Raw genomic sequence first — 21,272 nt, 5'->3', positions numbered from 1 at the left:
GGAAAAGAGAGACCAGGGGAGAGAGAGAGACCGTGGAGGGGAGAGAGACCGGGAGGGAGAGAGACCGGGGGGGGGAGGAGAGAGACCAGCGGGGGGGAGAGACCAGGTGGGGGGGGAGACCATGGGGGGAGAGAGACCAGGGGGGGAGAGATACCAGGGGGGAGAGAGAGAGACTGAGGGGGAGAGACCGGGGGGGGGGGGAGAGAGACCGGGGGGGGAGAGAGAGACCAGGGGGAAAGAGAGAGAGACAAGGGGGGAAGAGAGACAAGGGGGGGGAGAAAGAGACCAAGAGAGGGAGATAGAGACCAGGAGGGGGGAGAGAGAGAGAGACCAGAGGGCAGGGGGAAGAGAGAGACCAGGGGTAGACAGGCCAGTGGGAACCAGTCCAATACAAATGTGAAAGCTTTTTCTGTCAGCTGTACAGGATAGTGTGGGGGTGGGGGCGGCGGTGTAATGGAGCCACTGCTGCCCTCACCTGGTAGAGGGATTGGTCTCAGTCGGGGAATGGAGCAGCCGCAGTAGCAGCAGCAGGCAGATACGCCTTCTTCAAAATGCTTGATTGAGTGACGCCAGGGTTCCCCTCCACAGTGCTTGCGCAACTGGGCAATCCATACTCTGGGCTTCCATACTCCCCTGACTACCCCCCCTGGTCGACGCCATGAAGGTGAGAGAGGGGAGAGAGGCAGAGTGGTCCTCCCAATAGAGTCCTCGCACAGCTGTGCAGCAGCAGGACACTGAGCGGAGTTCTTGAGGGGGGAAGGTAGGGCTAGTCGCACTAGTTCTGCAAACTAAAGACATTTTAGGAACCAGTTCACCCGGACCAGTGCGAACCAGCAGAATCCCTCCACTGCCCTCATGTCCCACAACTTGCCTCTCTCTTTGTTTACAGTTGTAGACCAGGGCTCTGCTCGGTGGCGCCATCTTTGCTTTTTCTTCTGTCTGCTGCCACTGTCTGCCCTCAGCTACAGCGGGAGAGATCTGGGGTGTCTGGCTTTGGGGTTTTCTTCTGTGACATCCCTGCTGCTTCCCCCAACTGGTAGTATGTACCACAGGACCGAACGGTGCGGCGATCAGGGGCTATAATAAATTATGTCGGCGGAGTTGACGGAGCTTCCTCAGCATGCGTGCAACCTCGTTGACATCCCACGCACACCCCCAGTAATATGATTTTTGAAAAACAAAAGATTGGCCATACATACGTATGTGAAAAAACAAAGTGAATCCCTACACTTCTCCCATTGGGCTAACAATAAATGGGAAAATAAATATAATAAGTCTGTAAGACAAAGCAGACGTTTTGTTAAATCCTTTGATCAAATAATGACAAACCTGCTAACCAACGTCAAGTAGCAGGTCCCTATGCTAAATGCATACAAATGTTCTGTGAAATATACCCTGAAGGGGTTAATAAACTAAGTATGGTTTTTCATAATTTATTTTAAATGAGAATATGTTATGATCACTTTTCCCAAATGTTCCTGGACTTGAATATTTATTATTACTTCTTCATTGTTTGATATTACCAAATCCAATATTGCCCCTCTCATGGCTGATTCCTCAATAATTTGGGTCATGTAATAGTCTTTAAGCACTCCCTAAAACCTTTTTCCTTTCATTGTAGTACTTACATTAAAGTTGTGTGTGATTATTTTTGTGTGCTATAGGTATATGGGCTCATTTATTTTTTGTACCCTATTATACTTTATGACACATGACAATGGATCAATATTACTTGGAAAGAAGCGGGTGGAGGGGGAAGACTTTGAGAAAAAACTCATAGGAGGGGAAAAAAACTATATTAGAAGGTCTCTGTCAACGCGTGCAATTGCAGAATTTCTGTATGCATACTAGAATTTTGGATTCAACTATTATACATGTTTCTATCCTGTTAATGACCTGCCAATAGAAAATTGAGGCTGGGAAGGGTTATAAACCAGAGATCTAATTAAAAAAAAGACACAGGAGAGAATATTTTTAAATACACATGCATAAATGTACTGTTATTTAAACTATAATGATTCTACAAATTATCCTAAAATGTACAAAAAATGATTTTGAAAGCTACAATTCTTTGCTGGAGCAGGCAGTCACCGAAGATTTCAGTCTCCCTAATTTCTAATTTAATCCAACCTATTTCAAGGCACTGCATGTCTGTTTGTTATGTATACTTTCATACCTTTTATTTAAGAGGAGAATTACCACCATTGTTTGTAATTCTGTTCAATTTTCTCCATTTTGCTCCTTTGTTGTGTCTGGTGAATATAAAGCAGCAATGAGACAGTAGTTATCTCGTGTATGTTTTAACTCATTGAACCCCTGCATATAAGACTCAACCCTCATCCTGTCTGTAATGTCTGTATGCCCGCAGACCTGGCCAGTCCCCAGTACTGAGGTGGGTAAGGGTATAATACGCACCCACAGCAGTGAGGGCGTGCCCGGAGTGTGGTAAATAGCGTCCTGGGCCTGGTGAGAAAGGGGTTAATGATATACTTGCTGAGTCCGGGGTGCCAGAAGTCGGAGGGTTAGTGTCCAAGAGCCTAGGGTCAGGGGCAGGAGAAAGCAGCGTGGTGAGGTCCAAAGCAGAGTCCAGGTGAAGAGAGGTACACGTAGTAAAGCCGAGCCGAGATCAAACCAAGGGAATCAAACAGAGGCAGGGACAGGAACAAGGAGCTGAAACAGAGAGCTTGGCAAAGTTACTGCACACAGGAGCCACAGAGAAGCTATGCTGAGCGACGATGGAGAGGGCTGACTGGGGTTATAAAGGAAGGAGGACCAATAGTAGCAAGGGGTGGAGCGGAGGCCTGGCTGAGTGGTTGCAGTGATAGGTCCAGGTAAGCAGGAAGGGAGACAGGGGAGTGATACCTGGTAATAGCCTGCAGCCGATGAGGGGTGGCGCCAGCAGCACGGGAGGGCAGGTAAGAGGATCGGGTGCGCGCGCCTTCTGTAAGGCTGCCGTGCGCGCGCCCCGATTGCGTGCATGCAGATGCGGCATGCGCCGCGGAGGAACGGCTCGGCATGGAGGAGGTAAGCTGTTGAGAGAGCGGGGAAACAGGGCAGGAGGCTGCCGTGGGGCTAGAGGTGACGGGGACCCGCTGAGAGGTGCGTGTCCCCCGATCCGTTACACTGTCTTTATGAGTTATCTTTAGTGTGTTTTGAATAGCAAACTGTATTTATTCTTTGTGTTCTGTTAATTGTCCATCTTGTAACAGGCAGATTTATTGAGGGGAGGTCATGTGACTTAGATGTATAAATCTGAAATCACTTAAGGGAAACATTGCAGGGTTGAGCATTGCATTTGAAAAAAGTGTTGCATTTTAAAGTGGGAATTTGTAAGTGAATATGCAAACCTTGAACAGACCCTCTAACATTGCAAATGCAGAAAAACATTTTGGTAAGGAAAATGCACACATCTGCTGTTTACTTTGCACACACTCACTTGGCTCACAACAGCTTCATGCAAAGTTACCTACCTTTATGATCATAAACTTGCTACTTATCTCAACTCTGTCCTTTATTGTGACCTCATGGAAATGTTACCCTATCTAGCCACTACAAACTCCTCCCTCCTGCCCCACACCCAATATATCATACACTCTGGATTACTCAAACCCCTTGCATTACCTACTGAATGTTGGTGTGAACTCTGAAAATGAGCACACCAACCACTACTCATTCTAATGGCAATCATCACAAATTTACAACTTGAAACAACTACTCAAATTTCTATTTATAATGTATTGTTAATCTCTTTAGCAGGTGATAAAGAACGTTACCCTTTTCAACTCTGTCCCATACCCTTTTTTCAAATTCAAAAAAAGTCTGTCGCCCATATATACATATCCGGAGCCTGCTGCCCAAACTGGATTAACTAAGGGCATGGTGTCATTCATAAACCCAAAGTCATCATTCTGTCAGAAACATGGCTAACTCCTGAAATCCTCTATGCAACTATCGCCATTATGGGATACTCCATTTCTAGGAAAGACAGGTCAAAGAGAGGGGGAGGTGTGTTATTTTACATTTCAGACACCATACAATTTGCGCTGCTAAATTTCCCCCCAAGTCCACCCTCATTTGAAATCCTAGTGGGAAAAATCTGCCTCCCCTTTTAAAAGCCAGTTCTTATTGCTGGCATCTACTGACCCCCTAAAGCCTGACTACAATCCCTGACTGATATTGCCCAGTATCTTGGCTCAATTTCCTCAATGAATGAGAATTGGGAGCTGCTAGTTCTTGGGGATTTCAACTATAATTGGCTTGACTCTAAAAACAACAAAATCCAGATACAACTCAAGTCACTTAACCTAATGCAACTAATTACCTAACCCACACGGCAGGACCTGAAATCTCACAACCATTCCTTGCTATCCTTTAGTTCCAGCAGAATCCACTCCTCTGGCATCCTACCTGACATTTTCAGTGACCATGCAATAGTGTACTGTGTAAGGAAAATCAGATCACCCAACCAAGCCCTAAAGTTCTCCTCACTAGAACATTTAGAAACTTTAAACCACAACAGTTTCTGGCTGATCTGACCAGCTGCCTTTGGTACAGAATCAACCTAATTCCCGACCCTGATTCCGCACTCAACTATTTCTAATCAGAGTTCTTAAAACTCTGTGATACCCATGCTCCACTACATAGAATAAGTGTATGGGGGGCCCACCTTGCGTGGGTACAACTGATCTTATATTGCTCTACCATTTTAGGGATGGGTTGTGAAAAAGCTATAAAGTAACTAGCACTACCAAGTCCTAGGAGGTTGTATTTACCTAATTTTTAGACCTGATTTTTATTATGTCCTGATATGTAAAACCATGGAATTCAAAGAGGGTGTACTTTCTTTTTCACATGACTGTATATTAACTTTAACTGTGCATGCAATGTCTTGTAGATAATGTATAATCCTGTTCACTTAACATACTGTAACTATGTATTTGTAACCATTTATTTGCAATCATACAGTATCTCTATGCCCAGGGCATACTCGAAAACAAGAGGTAACAATGTATTATACCTGGTAAAACATGTTATAAATAAATAGTAGATCTAAAAACACAATATAATATCTAAGGACTTGAAAAGATCATTCGGTATCATTTGTCACATCAGAAGAATTCGAAAGTGATTAAAGGTTATTTTTTTTCCAATTAATTATCTTATTTGGCGAGTTTTACATTTAGTAAGAGAAGAAAAATGTATCTGTAAAATGAATAATCCCATGTTATGCAATTAAAACATGAAAGAAAACTGCTCAAGTATATGTCTTGTGAGGTTCTTACATTCTTTGAGTATGATATTAGAGGCTGTCAAAAATGAATGATTCTTACAAGTAGATGGTTATTACTGATAATGAACACCAAAGAGTTTTCACAGTTTTTCAGTGACTGGCTTCAAAATATGATTCATTGCACTTTAAAGTCAAAACTATAGTAACAGAAGGCAACACCATAGTGATAGCATCTCATTGTGGGTGGTGAGTGTTTTCTGTGTTCAAACACAAGGTTTGATTTTGTAGTCCATGTTCTCATACCTGAGATAAGATTTTTTTATTATTATTATTTCAAATGTACAGTATCTTTTTGTCTGCTTCATTTAAAAATAGTACAACATACACAGAACATTCTATGTACTGCAAAGTGACCTGTATGAATACAGAATATATGTTTTTATTTGCATAGACAAAAATCTATGATTAGGGTTCCTATAATATTAAACAACATTGTTATATTCATTTTAGATAATCAACGTTTAAAATAAATCTAGCCACTTGCCTTATTAATATTACACCAGACAATGCTATGCCAATTCCTTTAAACCATTCTAACTTCTCCTTACCAGAATATTAGTGGAAGTATTAATTAGATACATTTTCTCTAAGGCAAAGATCAACAAAGGGGTGCTAAGTAGAGATGGGTGAAATAGACAAAATCCGTTTCACAGAATTTCCTGAGCTTTCCATTCAAAATCCACTTAATTCTGTAAATTCCGTTGGCAGATTATTTCAGATTCAGTTCGTCCGTGTTAATTAAAAAATGCCATTGATACAATCCGGTGGTGGATTTTACCATCCAATCCGCGGATTCCGCAATCAGCTGGTGGATTTTAAGAATCCAATCTTCCCTTTTTGTGATTGATCCACGGAAATCCGCGGAACAAAGGAATCTCTGCAACCAGACTAATGGCCGATCGGGATTAACACAGCGGGCGTCCCTTCTTCTGCATGGGACCTCTGTGTGAATCCTACCGGCTGCATCAGTCTGGAAGAGACACGTGGTGAGAGTAGATAGAAACCATGCCTCTCTCTGCACACCTCTTTCCCCCCCAACCCCTCCCGGGGACCCTCTACTTCCTGAGTTACAGGCCCTAGTATGTGGTGCCCTGATCTCCTGTGCCTTTAAATGTCCTGGTCACATGACGTGGGAGAATTAAACATGCAGGGAGATGCCGGCATCCCATATAACTCGGGAAACATGTAACTCGGGAAACAGGAGGTCCCCCGGGCTCAAATAATGCGGGTCAGCTCTGAAACCGCCTTGCTTCAATACAATGTAATTAAAATAAAATAAAGCAGCTTCAATACCTTAGCGGCTAGCCACTAAGGTAATGAAGGAGTTAAACCAAGTACCTGTTTTTTTTGGGGGTAGAGGGGATGAGTGAAGGGGGTAGTGGTCCGAGGGTGGGTGGTTAGGCCTAACGGAAAGGTTGCAGGAGGGGCAACCCCTTCATTACCTTAGCAGGTACTTTTACTAAGGTAAAGAAGGGGTTAATCCCTCCCACTACCCACGCAAGAGGCCAAAGCATCCATCCTGGGGCAACTATCCCATTTATCCACCCCTATAGCCCCAACAACTGCCCCACCCCCACAAAGGAATGGGCAAATGCCCTAGAAACCAAATACAGATACAAGTGCTTTTGCCCATTCAAAGACAGTGAAATACATACAGTAAAATACATTACAAATGAAAGTATAAATGTTTTACTTACCAGGAATCCTCCTCTTCTGCCTGAATATGCAAGGGCTGATTCCCAACCATTAAAACACCAATGACCCATTTATTACCTTAACGGTTACTACCGCTAAGGTAATTAAGGGGTTACAGGTGGGTGAAGGGTGTACTGTAGTTGCCCCGGGATGGTTGCAGGATGGGTTAACCTCTTCATTACCTTAGGGGTAGTAAACGCTAAGATAAAGAAGGGGTTAACCCCTCCCACAACCCTCCAGGTAGGCCTAACCAGACGCCCCAGGGCAACAACCCCAATACCCCACCCACTCTACCCCAATCACCTCAAAACACAAATGGGAAAAGCACTAGTAGCCAAATGGCTAATAACGCTTTTGCCCATTTGTGATGCCAAAAACAAAAAATACACAATTAAATAAAATAAACATTAAAATACAATGCAACAACAAATACACCCAATACACCCATTGATTGCTACTTTGTTTACCTATGACCTCAATGGGACCACAGATAACCCCAATGGCAATGAATAGGCACCCTACTACCCATCTCTTCTACCCCAAACAACCTACCCACCCTCAATACTTACATACAGTACTGTAATGGGCAAAGCTCTATTATCCAGACTTGGATAATAGCCTATTCACTTATGAAAAATAAAACATAACCCAGCCATCATATAGTAAATAAACTGTGTCCTTACCCCTACCAGGATAAAGGCCATCCTCATCCTTCCTGTCCTCCACGTCTTTAGTGGGCACCGATAGTAAAATAAAAAACTAACTACTGGCCTGTTGTCATGCTGTGCTCACCACAAACGAGGCGGGACCACGGTGCTGAGGTGGGAAAGGATATAATGCCACCCACAGCCACGAGGGCTCGTCTTGAGTGTAGAATAGTCTGGATATCCGGGCCGGGGCAGGAGAGGTACGGATAGTAGTGGGTACTGTTAGCTAAGTCCGGGGTTAGAGAGAGAGACGTAGTAGTATTACCGTAAGCCAAGATCGGGCATGGAGAGCGCAGAGTAGTCGTATTGCCGTATGCCAAGGTCGGATGCCAGAGGTGAGGGGAGAAGTCGAGGAGGAAGCCGGTTTGGTACACAAGGACGGGACTGCAAGACAAGACAGGACTAGGGAGGCAGCGAGTGATGAGAACAGCAACTGGTTCTATGCTCAGCCAAAGTGCCAATGGCACAGCTGAGCATAAGTAGGTGAGACAGTCCAATGGCAGAACAGCAGAGTGGAAGTGTGTGCAGAGGTGAGGCTGTGATAGGAGGCAGGGAAGCAGGTTCAGGTGAGCTCCCTGGGGTGGAGCTTGAGGCGTGTGTCCTTGTGCGCCTGCGCGCGAGATTAGCACTGGCTGCCAATTTTTGGGGTGATGTGCCTTTAAGGCTGGGGCTGGTACACGCCAGAACTGTGAGTGGCGTCGCAGGGGCTGCGGAGGCATGAGTGGAGAAGGTGGCACTGCAGAGCGCCGGAACGGGTGAGCGAGGAGCGCGCTGAGGGCAGCGTGGCTCCCAAAGCCGTACACCTTTAACTCGTTAATCACCTTAGCAGTTATTAACCACTAGGGTAATTAAGGGCTTAACCCCCCTCCTGCCACACCACCAAAGAGGCCTGACCTCCCTCTACGGGGAAACTACCCGCATCCCCCCACCCCCTCTGCCCATTGATTGTCACTGTAGTAAACCATGCCCACAATATTGGCAAGAATTTCCACATAGGCTACCTTAGCAGTAGTAACCACTAAGGTAACGAATGGGATAGCCCCTCCTGCAACCTTCCTAGTAAGACCAGCACCCACCTTGGGGCTTCTACCCCCTTCAACATCCATCCTGAAACAACTACCCCCTCCACCCCCAACAAACAAGGTACTTTGGCTTAACCCCTTTATTGCCTTAGCAGCTAAAATGAAGCTGTTTTTATTTTAAAGACATAGTATTGAAACTCCGGAGCTGAACTGCATTTTTTGAGCCCTGGAAACCCCGTTTCACAAGTTACAGGCCCCGGTATGGGGTGCTGTTATCTCCATGCATGTTTAATTCTCCACATCACGTTACCGGGACATTTAAATTCCCAGGTATCACCAACTCCCCCTACCGGAGACTGTAACTGAGGGCCAGTCCCTTCTGCCAAGCACTGTACCGCGCTACAACTTTTGGTCCGTGTTTAACCAGCACAAGTTTTGCGTTTACCGATAGATAGAAGATGCTACATCCGTATACATAAGAGCTGAGCCTACTCATATGTTAAACGACAACCGTTTTGTTGATCTGGGCATTTGCCTGTGGAAATCTTGCTGACAGCTCCTAGGGGGAGCTCAGGTTATGATCCCTAATCTATCGAATATAATAAATGTGTTGAATGGAGTTAGGTGTCAACAAAATCCTAATGAGGTGCAGGTCGTTGAAAACTTCATCGGTTACACCTTCTGCAAATTGTGGCTTCAATCCCTAATTGGGAAAAAAGCTATTCCTTGAAATTCCCTTCAGCTATTTTAGGTCCTGCACTGTCAGATTGGCTAGCAACACACACTGAAGTCAGGGAGTTACATTTTAACCAAAAACTTTTCAGCTTGGATTCTTTCTTTCAATCATCATGTGGTTTGATAACTTAAAGCTGCAGTTCGGTCAATATCCTGCATGTGTGTTTTTTTTTAATAAATCAGTTCTGTAGTAAGAAAAAATACTTTTAGCATTTTCTGTTTTAAAAACAACAACTTTGAAAGACCAATTTTCTTGTATTCTATTTTAACAACCATTTGCTAAGGCACTGCCCATACATGTCCTGTCACAAGCCCTGGCACACCCCTTTGTCAGCCCTGCCCTCCCTCTAGCACATGTCAGTGCAGGAGTGCTCATGAATATTCATGAGCTTCCACTGAGTGACAGAAGCAGAAGAAAAACATATCCCTTCTCTAATGATGTCACCAAATTTCGCCGATCAATACATGGAGAACGAATTGACTGGCAGCTATACAGTTCTTTAGGTAATTAGTGATTGCCCACATGAAACTATTGAAGTAAAAAAATTAATTAAAAAAAAAAAAAAAGACTGAACTGCAGCTTTAAACCAAGAGACAGTATCAAATGATGTACATAATCTTTTTCTGTGCCATTTCATCCTGCATGCACCATCTGGATGTTTTTCTTGCTATGTCATAAGAACAAGGCATGAATTCCCTATTTGATTTCTAACTACTTAAGTTACCCACCTCCCAAACTATTAAAGATTGTATTGAATTAATTGCTTACAATAACACTGGCACAATTCACTTTTCAGTGTCACAGACAATTTCAATTGATAGCCACTTCCTATATTGAACTATAGTATGGTTCTTAAATGTCTATCAGTCTTAGGTTTACCTTCCCACTAGTTTTCAACAAAGGTACAGTAATAGGTTCAGACCACTCAATCTTTGTGTTAATTTCTCCCTTCACCTTTATTTATTTATTTTTTTATTAATGTATTTGCGAGAAATCAGCATGTAGCTCATCTAAATTCAGAGAGAAGCAGTCAAATTCTTATAAATAAAAAAGGAGTAGCCTTAGTGAGTTCTATTTATCTACAAAAGTTATTTTGTCTGAGTTGATTCTATTGTAACAGGCAAGAACTACTGTATGTAATATATGTTTATATTCAACCGTTTGCTACCAGAGGGTTAAAGTAACATTACTATAGGCTAACAATATAAGAATTGCCTTTAAAAGTGCAACTTTAGAATCCTGAAATCAAGATTGAGTTAAACAGATTCTATGATTGGTCAATTATAACTTAAGAACTAACCAATTATTTTTCAAAAAAATCCCAAAATCTACTGATTTATAAACAGTTGTAGTTCAAAGAATTGCTAACATATCAGGTTGTCTGTATACAGTAATTGTGTCTTCTTCCAGAATCCTTGCTTGTCACATACAGATATCCCTTTATTGATTATCCATCAAGTGATGGCAGAGATATCATCAGATCTGAGTTAATGCTCCGTCTCATTCTATTAGCAACATTCTTTTATCCCAGGGGGCAGGAATTGCATGACCTTTTCCCCACATGAATGGATCTTGCAGGAATGGGGAGGGTAAAGGCATTGAACCTTTCATACTATCAAACATTCTTTATTACCCCCTGTAACAGGGACTTATCACTTTTGGAAAAACTTGCCTCTAATCCAGCAGTGTGCTGGTTAATTGCACACCAGCAATCAACTAGACTTCACCTGGCTGATTAGGACTGTCAGAAATATCCTGTTCTGAGAAATAGGAGGGAGATTTTCCTTAGTCCACAACTAGGAATGACCAGAGGAACAGATGTCTTGAGCTGCAGAAGTACTGTATGCTGATAGGAAGACAAGGGGACCAGACCTGGACACAGATATTGCCACAGCACACAAGGGTGCTGACCCAGGAGAGCAGAGAGGACTTCCCCTACAGCTACAACAAACAGATAAGAGACTTTCTTCTTGGACTGTTGTTGATCTATATGTATAAATGTTTGGGGGTGGTAACTAGCTTAGCTACCCACCCAGTTAGAAAGGGATGAAGTAAAGGTGTAGATATTCTCCAAAGCGGAATAGGCCTTTATTTTGTTTATATTTAATGTTTTTGCCATGTTAAAGGATCAGGCGCAATAAAACCGCCTCATTTTAGTTTCACCTTAAAACGGTCTCCATTGTGTAGCTCTGCAAACATCTCTTACATACAGTATGGTGTCAGAAGTTGGGATGAGAGGTGGCCCTTAAAGTTTATAGGGACCCCAGAGGCTGCCTGTGAATTTTTTTTGTGCTTTTGTCTGCTTAAGTTCCTACAACTGAGCAACAAAACAAAGAATCACATGCAGAAATGATCAGATTTAAGGGCTACACATCCAGGCAGGATAATTACACTGCAATGAAGAAAGCTACAATGCCACAGTTGGACTGGGTGGACTGCAACAGACTGTGACCCAAACAAGGTACTGATGGTGTGATCAGAGTCTACCCCACCACTTGTGAAAAAAACCCCTGAACTGCAGAAGAATGTGCTCACAATTTAGTCTTTGGCCATGACCGAATTGGAGGATCTAAAGACTGAGCTAGATACTGCAAACGCTACTATTACCACCATGGATGAAAAGCCGAGCAAGTCTGACTGAATGATTGGTAATCTGAAACAGAACTATGAGGAGGCACTGAAAGAGATTACAGTCTTTCAGCAAGAGGTTCACAATTGCCATAGAGTTGTGGAAGTCTCTCAGAATGAGGTTCACACTCTCCACATAGAACTGAATGCCTCAAACAAGGAGGTAAACAGTGTCCGGATAGAGGTGGACATATCCCAGATTGAGGTTCATACTCTCTGCATAGCACTGGATGCCTCACACCAAGAGATCAGCAATTGCCGCACAGAAATGGAAGTCTCTAAAAAGGAACGTCACAGTCTCGCTGAGGAGCTGAACATCTCTCAAAAAGCTATCCTCAGTCTTAGTATGGATCTTAAAATCTCTCAGAAGGAGATTCACACCCTCAACCTAGAGATAGAAGTCTCACGCCTGGAGACCGGAAGTCTAAAATCAGAAGTGCGTAAATGGAAGGAGGACTACAAGGAAGCCCTGAATCTTACAGAGACTGTAAAAAGAGAAAATACATGGCTGAAAGAAGAAAATACTGATTTGACAGATCACGTCAATGAAAAGAAGGAAAAGCTGCACGAGCTACAAAAATTAAAGCAACTATTGGAAGATGAAAAGTTTGAAGCATTGGAGCAACACACACAAGCAGAATAGTTTTTGCAGAACCAACTGCAAGGTCTGCGTACGCACCTCCAGAATGCAGAGGAGAAGCTGCGATCTCTGCAGGAAGAAAATCTGCAGGCTGCTAAAGAAGTACAAGTGCTGCAGGAATGTTTGATTAACCAGTGTCCCCCCACAGAGCAGCTTGAGAAACTGAAAGCTACCCTGAGCATCACCAGAGCATCGCTAGAGGCCAAGCTTAGATGCTAGGTGACTCGGTACAAGAGGGAGCAAAAGAAGGTTGAGAAACTGAGGCAAGTAGCTGAGGCCCTAGCGAAGAATTTTACAGTGCTCCACAATGTATTGAAGGATACGTGGAAGCAAGTTCAGAGAAAGCACAGTGAAGAGATAAAGACCTTAAGGAAAATATCAGAATGCACTCAAACAGGGATCTCTCACGGTTGAATTAAACTTGCAGAAAAGACTAGACGTGGAAGAGCTTGAAAGACTGAGAAATTAGATTACAGTACTGCAGGGAGAGAGAGAGTATGCAAAGACTTTACAGTTAGTGGTTACAACCTTGAAGTCTGAAAATGTGAAGTTGGAGAAAAAGGTTACATAATTAAAACAGAAAGAGGCTCTGCGGACCAGTAAAGTACAGGTGTCTCCACCATCAAGAAAAGGTATAGGCCTTGCTCAAGCGTCTGAACCCACAGCGACTAATGCCCATGAAGACAAGGGTACAGTGAGAGCTGGAGACACCACTCAACTGCAAAACGAAATTGCAAAGTTTGAACCGCCTGGGCAAGCACTAGCTAAACCTTCAGCTGCCCAACAGGCAACAAAAAAAACAACTAGAAGAATCCTTATTGGATGAAGCTAAAAAGATAAGACGTTATCTGGAAATGGATGTGGAATCGCAACTCAATTCCAAAGAAGCTGAACTGGCAACTGCATTGAGTGGAAAAAGTGCAGAAGGACAGCTTCAAGAGCTGAAAACTCAAATAGCTATTCTTGAACTCTCTTTAAGTTATACCTGGAAAAAGTCTTCCTCGAGCGACTGAGGAGTGCTGATCTCAAGCACCTTCTGGAAGAGACACTAATAACCAGGAGAAAGGGTTCCAATCATAGCAGAACTGAGGGTTCTTGTACTCCATCCACTCAATTCGAGCCCCAGAGATTTCTCGAGTGAAAGTTGAAGGATGAGCTTTGGCTCTGGTAAGCCCGAGCTTCCCACAAACAGGGGAGGTATGTAACAGGGACTTATCACTGTTGAAAAACTTGTCTCTAATCTAGCAGTGTGCTGGTTAATTGCACACCAGCAATCAACCAGACTCCACCTGGTTGATTAGGACTGTCAGAAAAAGCCTATTCTGAGAAACAGGAAGGAGTTTCCTTATCCCACAACTAGGGATGACCAGAGGAACAGATGTCTTGAGCTGCAGAAGGACTGATAGCTGATAGCAAGACAAAGGGACCAGACCTTGACATAGCACCTGGACACCGACATTGACATAGCACACAAGGGTGCTGACCTAGGAGAGCAGAGAGGCCTTCCCCTACAGATACAACAAACAGATAATAGACTTTCTTCTTGGACTGTTTTATATCTATATATGTATATATATATATATATATGGGGGTGGTAACTAGCTTAGCTACCCAACTAGTTAGAAAGGGACGGAGTAAAAGTGTAGTTTCCAAAGTGGAATAGGTCTTTATTTTGTTTATTTTTAATGTTTTTGCAGTGTTAAAGGAACAGGCGCAATAAAGCCTCAATTTAATAAAAAAATATGTTCCAGCACACACTGACTAATAGAAAAATCTCAGAAACACAGGAATAAACCAAAATGCAAAAAATAATTTAATAAAGAAAGCAAAAGATATAATCAGAAATTGAAAGTAAATAAATGTGGAAACCACAACAGATGTATCAATGACCCACAAATGCATACACAAATGTTGAATTAAAGGGGAACAACATAGGGGAAGGGAAAAAAAGACAAGGAAAACCACAACAGGAAAAAAAAGTGTGGGAAGGGGCGTAGAGATATAGGGGGGCAACGTTTCAGGGTAACGACCCCTTCCTCAGTCCCGTTCCCTCGGGTCCAAAGGGACCAAAGGTACTTCCTTAACCCTGTGTCCTCCAAGAGAATATTGCAAACCCAAAATCAAGCGAGGGTGTAGTAATGCAAATGCAAAAATGAACAATAAAGTCCAGGTACAGCAAAAGGGATTTAAATCCAACGTAAAGAGTCCTCAGTAAGTGATACGCCAATTCTCTCTCTCTCCTGCTGCTCCAACCGGATGTTCCTTATCTTTTTTCCCTTTCCCCTGTGTTGTTCCCCTTTAATTCAACATTTGTGTATACTGTACATTTGTACTGTAGGTCATTAATACATTTGTTGTGGTTTCCACGTTTATTTACTTTCAATTTCTGATTATATCTTGTGCTTTCTTTATTAAATACTTTTTTGCATTTTGGCTTATTCCCGTGTTTCTGAGATTTTTCTATTAGTCAGTGTATGCTGGCACATATTTTTTTGTTGACTTTCTGTTTGTGAGGAAATAGGGTCCTCCTTGTTCCCTTTGCACCCTGCACATCTGTTTAACCCTCAGTTTTGTTGTGCTGTCTACTGTATCCCTTATGTTCTTTGAAAGCCTCATTGTAGTTTCACCTTAAAAAGGTCTCCATTGCTTACCTCTTCACACATCTCTTACACCCCCTTATAAATCAATAAGATTAACAAAATAAACGTGTTACTGGTGCAACTTTTTAGCTGCTATAGAGAGCTGCAACATAAAGCAAATGTGTGTGTCACTGACTGTTAGCAATATAAGAGTTACAGTAATTAGTGAGACTGACTATTTTCTGTGTGTAACTGATTATGTCCTACTGTGTAGTCTAAAGTTAAATTGTGTACAATGCAGTATACCAATATAATTGCTGTATATGCCAAAGAATAGACATGGGGTGAGCAAACTTTTTATGCCGAGCCCCCCTTTTCATCCATGAAATTTCTCAGGCCCCCCCTGCCTGATGTAATCAAAATCACAGGACATCAGCGCACGTGAGCTGATTCAGCCAATGAGGGCGAACCAGCTTTGTGACGCGTCCGCCAAGTGTCTACAATCTCCTGTAGCCAAGTTCACAAATCGCTTGGGCTGCAGGCGTGCGCGCGCAGGCAGTATACTAGTATTAGATCACTGTTTATTTTATTGTTTGCTGGCACCTGGTAATGTGTTTTTTTCTGGTGCACAAAGGCAATCCATTTGAGGGGGCATTCATCCACCTCTTTGCTACATCCCTTCCCTCACTGTCCCCCTTTTTTTCCCTCCCTTTTTTCCTTCTCCCATTTGCTTTCCCCAGTGTCATCCACTCCTACCTACCAGTTTTATGTATTATTTATTCCCATTATAAATGTTTTTATTCCCGTTTTAAATGTTGCCCAGGGATCAGGGACCCCATAACCAAACTCAAGGGGGTACTGATGAATCTCCCCTGCTGATCAATACTCCAAAGTGACCCCCCTGACCCAAAGAAGAACCCTCAGCCCCCCAAACCTCATCTCCCATGCCCCTCAATTCTGCCATCTCTGCCTGACCTTCATCCCTCCGTTTAGCCATTGTGTCTCTCCCTCCCAGTGTCTCTCTCTCTCACCTTCCCCCCAGTGTCTCTCTCACCTACCCCCCAGTCTCTCTCTCACCTTACCCCCAGTGTCTCTCTCTCTCTCTCTCTCTCTCTCTCTCACCTTTCCCCCAGTGTGTCTCTCTCACCTTCCCCCCAGTGTCTCTCCCCCACCCCTCAATATGTCTCCCACCTCTCCATGTCTCTCTCTCCCCCTCCCCTCAATAACACACACACACACTCTCACTTTCACTATTAAGACACACTTACTTTCACTGCAGTCCCCCATGTCGGCTGAAAACTGGGACAGGAGGAGAAGGGGCTGTCTGTGTGCAGGGAAGGCCTCGGCCCCGCTGCAGGCAGACCATACAGAGACAGCAGCAGGGAGCTTGTGAGCTGCTTGGCCGCCCGTGCACAGCTCTGCCCGCCCCCAGGCTTCCCCGCACGCAGCCTGCGCCCCCTAAATAATCTTGCCCCCCCAAGGGGGCGCGCCCCCCAGTTTGCGCACCGCTGGAATAGACTATATAGCACTACTTGTCCTTACACTCTACACATTAGAAAATTAATGAGATCATCTTTACTACTATATCTGATGCATACATTATATACATCTGGAAAGATAAAGAAGAGATACATACTGATTACATTAGCCAGTATGAGAAGTACTTCCAGAATTATATAGATCTGTAAAAGAACAATCACTGTCTTAAATTACTCTACATTAGAAAACTGCAAGTCGTGTTACTAGTTTTCAAGAAAAAAGTTCACCCACCAAATTCATAAAACATCTCTCAGTCACAGATTTTACAGCATGACGAAATAATAACTACGGGCTACAGACGCTACAACAATTGGTAATGAGAATTCTTGATCGGAGACATTTTCCTTGTTTATGTCTGAGATACATCAACACTTTCCACATTCTTCATGATCCTGTCTCCTACAATGCAACCAATAAACACTGACATACTGAACGTTGGAAAAAGATAATAGGTTCACAAACAAGTTATGGCGAGTAGAAAAGTGACAATTGAAATGAAAAGAAATACATTTTGTTTACAGTAGTCAATAATATATTCTATTCATTATCCAGAGACTTTAAAGCGAATCCTGTATAATACAGTACAGTTTCACACTTAAGACTTAAGAGTATAATACAAAAAAGAATACAAAGAGTAAGGAGACAAGTTATTGATTAACAGAGAATATAATTAGATGTTACCTTAAATCACCCACGAGGATCAATAATAAAGTAGATTTCATGAATTTTGGAAGATACATTATTTTTCCTTTGTGTGTAATTAAGCCTTACTGTACAATGCATGTTTAAAATAAGATGCTTTACACATGGATAGATTAAGAATAGCCAGAAAGAAGCAGAATCCGATCATTGTGTTAATGCGAGCTGCAGATTTCTACAGACAGAGTAAAGATCCCTTTATGTGGCACTAGAGAGACAGCCCAAATTAAATATATGCTTTATTAGCATTGACTTAAATAGTACTGTCTGAACATAACGGCGATAAAGGCAAAAAAACTAGTAAAATGAATTAAAAGTAACGGAGGGTGCCTGGGCGTATTTGTGCTACAGTACTGATCAGGCTAATTAGTAATATGTTGCCCAATCAGTGGGGAGCGCAAATATGTGAATAAAGAATATGAAAAACACAAAATAGTGCAATATGTCTAAAAAAATCAAAAAGCTTCAGTGTAACCTATAGACTGCATACTCACTATCTGTTCTTTTAAGCATTTCCATCAGTGGCAATAAATGACCGGTACCTCTGGATGTGTGGGAACCTTTTGAATGAAAAAATAAAAGCCCCAATAGCATAGTCTGATATGTAATTTATCAGGAGGGTAAGTTAAAGCATATATACACTCACATGGTGTCATAAAATAACAGGCACATCAGTGGTTATCAGGAACGGAATAGACGCCGTCTGGGATTGTCAGCATTCAGCGTTTACCCTCCGCTCGTGTCCACAGGTCGTCATGCGTCTCTCCTCCTGGTAACCTTGCAATCAGCTGGCCTCCGCACCTCCTGGTCTGAATACCCGGATGCTGATTCGGGTCAGCACCAGTGCCGTGATCGTCAGTGCTACAAAGCTGCGGTCTCTTCTGGCACTCAACGCGTTTCACTGGATCGCCCAGTTTCATCAGGAGTCTGCCAGAAGAAACCACAGACCACAGCTGTGTAGCACTGACTATCACGATGCTGGTGCTTCTTCGATTCAGCATCCGGGTATTCAGCCCAGGAGGTGCGGAGGACAGCTGATTTGACCCACTCTCCTGGCTGTGCACTATATCTTCTATTTTGCTGGCTCCCCCCAGTGAGACCCTGTTCTAGGGCTCCTAGGCCATGAGTGACCACACACTTTCCTCCTGTAGCAAAGGGTGATAAATTTTTCTTCCACACAGCAGTGGCCCTTTTTGGTGAGGAGTACTGTTCCCTCACTAGGAAAATAATAAAGGTGACTGCACATCTAATCATACAGTACAGTTACACACTTAAAAGACAAACACTCAACAAGGTTAGAGCACCTCCTGTTACTCCTCCTGGAATCCTCCTGATGTTCTTGGGACACTTTTAGGGTCTACGATCTCTCTCCTCCTTGGGTCTATGGACCAGAATCCTCTATTCCCAATTATTTATACTTCATAGTGACCACACAGGTCACCATAGTTACAGGGAGCATTGTTGTACCCCTTGTACATCACCCCACCCCATGTGACAGGGTGAGCTCTATCTAGAAGGTGGGCGGAGCTAAACTTTGGTTACTCTATTAGCAACAATTATATACAGGTCATTGCTTTGCAACAACCCAACAGAAATTAACGGTTTACAAGCAAAATTGTAAGCCCAATAGGGGGTTACACGCTTATATCCCAGATGAAGCATTAAAAAGGGTTTGAGGATAAAAAGAACTGTAATTTAATGTGTTTTAATTGTTAGTGCAACTTGTATTTTAATTTTACATTTAGACGAGCAGAAACATGTATTTTTCTAAAATTCTTCAGCTTTGCACATTCCTTTTATAATTTAGTTCTCTTTTAAAATTAAAGTTGATGATGCTTTCTTTTAATTGCATTCATTGCTTTGCAATGTTAAATTACAGTTGTTAGAAAAGCACCATTTGGGTAACAGTGTGTATACATTTTTAATGAAGGTTGTAAAACAGAAATATTAACTTTTTTAAAGCAGGCTTTCAAATTGCAGTATGTAAATAAAAGGATGGGGGAACAAGTTTATATTTTTAGTAAAAAGAACATTTTGAAAATGTGTACTGTACACACGAAAACCCCTTCATTCCCCAAAAGATACATTGTGGAAGCAGGTTTACACACAGTCTATACAATTGTTAGATATAGTTAGGTGTTACATAGTTACATAACTATAGTATGAGGTTGAAAAAAGACATACAGGTATGTCCATCAAGTTCAACGTATCCTAAATTTAGACCAGAGATACTTATCATATTGTAACAGGGTACATATTTTCTGCCTGTCTTTCCCCACCCTGTTATCATAGTTATGTAACTCCTGTTATATGCAGGCAGTAACTGGTTAAATCAGTGGGCTCTTGACCCCCCTCATACTCCTCCTATGAGTGATAGAAGTAAGGTGGTGACTCATGGCCTGTGTAGCCTATCTGAGATAGGTATAGACCATGGGCCCAACCCTTCCTGATCCTCATAGGAAGGAGTTGCCAATTTAGTTTAGTCCTGCTTCTGCTCTTGAAGAGAGGAGTCCTGTTCCTGCTCTAGCAGAGAGATGAAGAAGAGGGCTGTCAGTCTCTCCTATGACAGGTTGAGCGTGCCCACCCTCAGTCTTTGGACTGAGAGAACACCAGACTCAGCCACAGAGTTGCCCTATACTACCAGGGCAACGCACAATCCAGAGGTATGGAGCCTCTGAGACCTTGCATCGCTGTGAGAAGATCTGCAGTGTATGCCACCCAATAAAGACCCTGTTCAGAATATACCCCTGTCTGAGTATCAGTCCTTGGGCAGGGGAAGAAAGAGTGCAATAGAGGGGGATGATCTCTGAACTCCTTGGAGCCCACTACTGCTGGAGGCGCAAGCACCAAGAGAAAGAACTAAGATGAAATCCAAAAGTCTGTCTGGTCTCCACAACCATGCAAAGAGCTCAGATCTCCTGGAGCCAAAAGGTATGCCTCAGCACCACACAGTAACAAAAGAGTGGGTCTCCCAGAGGGGGGAGGAGGGGGGACCTGTGATACACTATATTTGTATTTACAGTATTTTCAACCAGAGGAAAACAAACAAAAACCCTCAGTGAAAAACATCATTCAATGCTGTCTAATAAGGGGAAAATTAAATTAATTTCTTACTTTAAACAATGGCAATCAGATTTCTCTCTTGATCAACATCCTTTCCGTGTTTACTTATTTGGTATATCCCTGTATACCGTTCCTGTCAGTAAATGGTACTTATGCCAAATATCTTATCTCTGACTGTCCCTTAAGTATCTGTAAACTGAACGTGTATTACCTTTGTTAATTTAATGCAACCATGTATCATTATCTCTGGCTTTTCCTGTCTGACTCTTATGTAACAAAATAATTGTTTTTAATTGTAGTTGTTATCAAACTGACTGTAAACTATTGTGATGACCCCTTAAGTAGAGGCCTTTATTTATTTAAAAAATAAATGATGATTATGATGATAAAAGCTCCTTCTATTATCCTTGAATATATTTGTATATACTTATCACATCCCCAATTAAACAAATCTTTTCTAAAAAAAAAAATCTAATTTAGCTAACAGGTAATGTAGGACCTGCATAGTGGTCATGCCATGACGTGGCTTCAGGCTTAAAATTCTTTGACCAAAGGGTTTAACTAAATGACCCACATGTACAATATGAGAAAACAAACATTTAAGTATTTAACTAATTTGTCATATTGGATGTAGCATTGGGTATTTTTATCTTTTGTTGTATACAATTCTAAAA

This window comes from Ascaphus truei, chromosome 2 (genome assembly GCF_040206685.1).
Source record: "Ascaphus truei isolate aAscTru1 chromosome 2, aAscTru1.hap1, whole genome shotgun sequence".
Taxonomy (NCBI): Eukaryota; Metazoa; Chordata; class Amphibia; order Anura; family Ascaphidae; genus Ascaphus; species Ascaphus truei.
Note: the sequence above shows the minus strand (reverse complement) of the source record.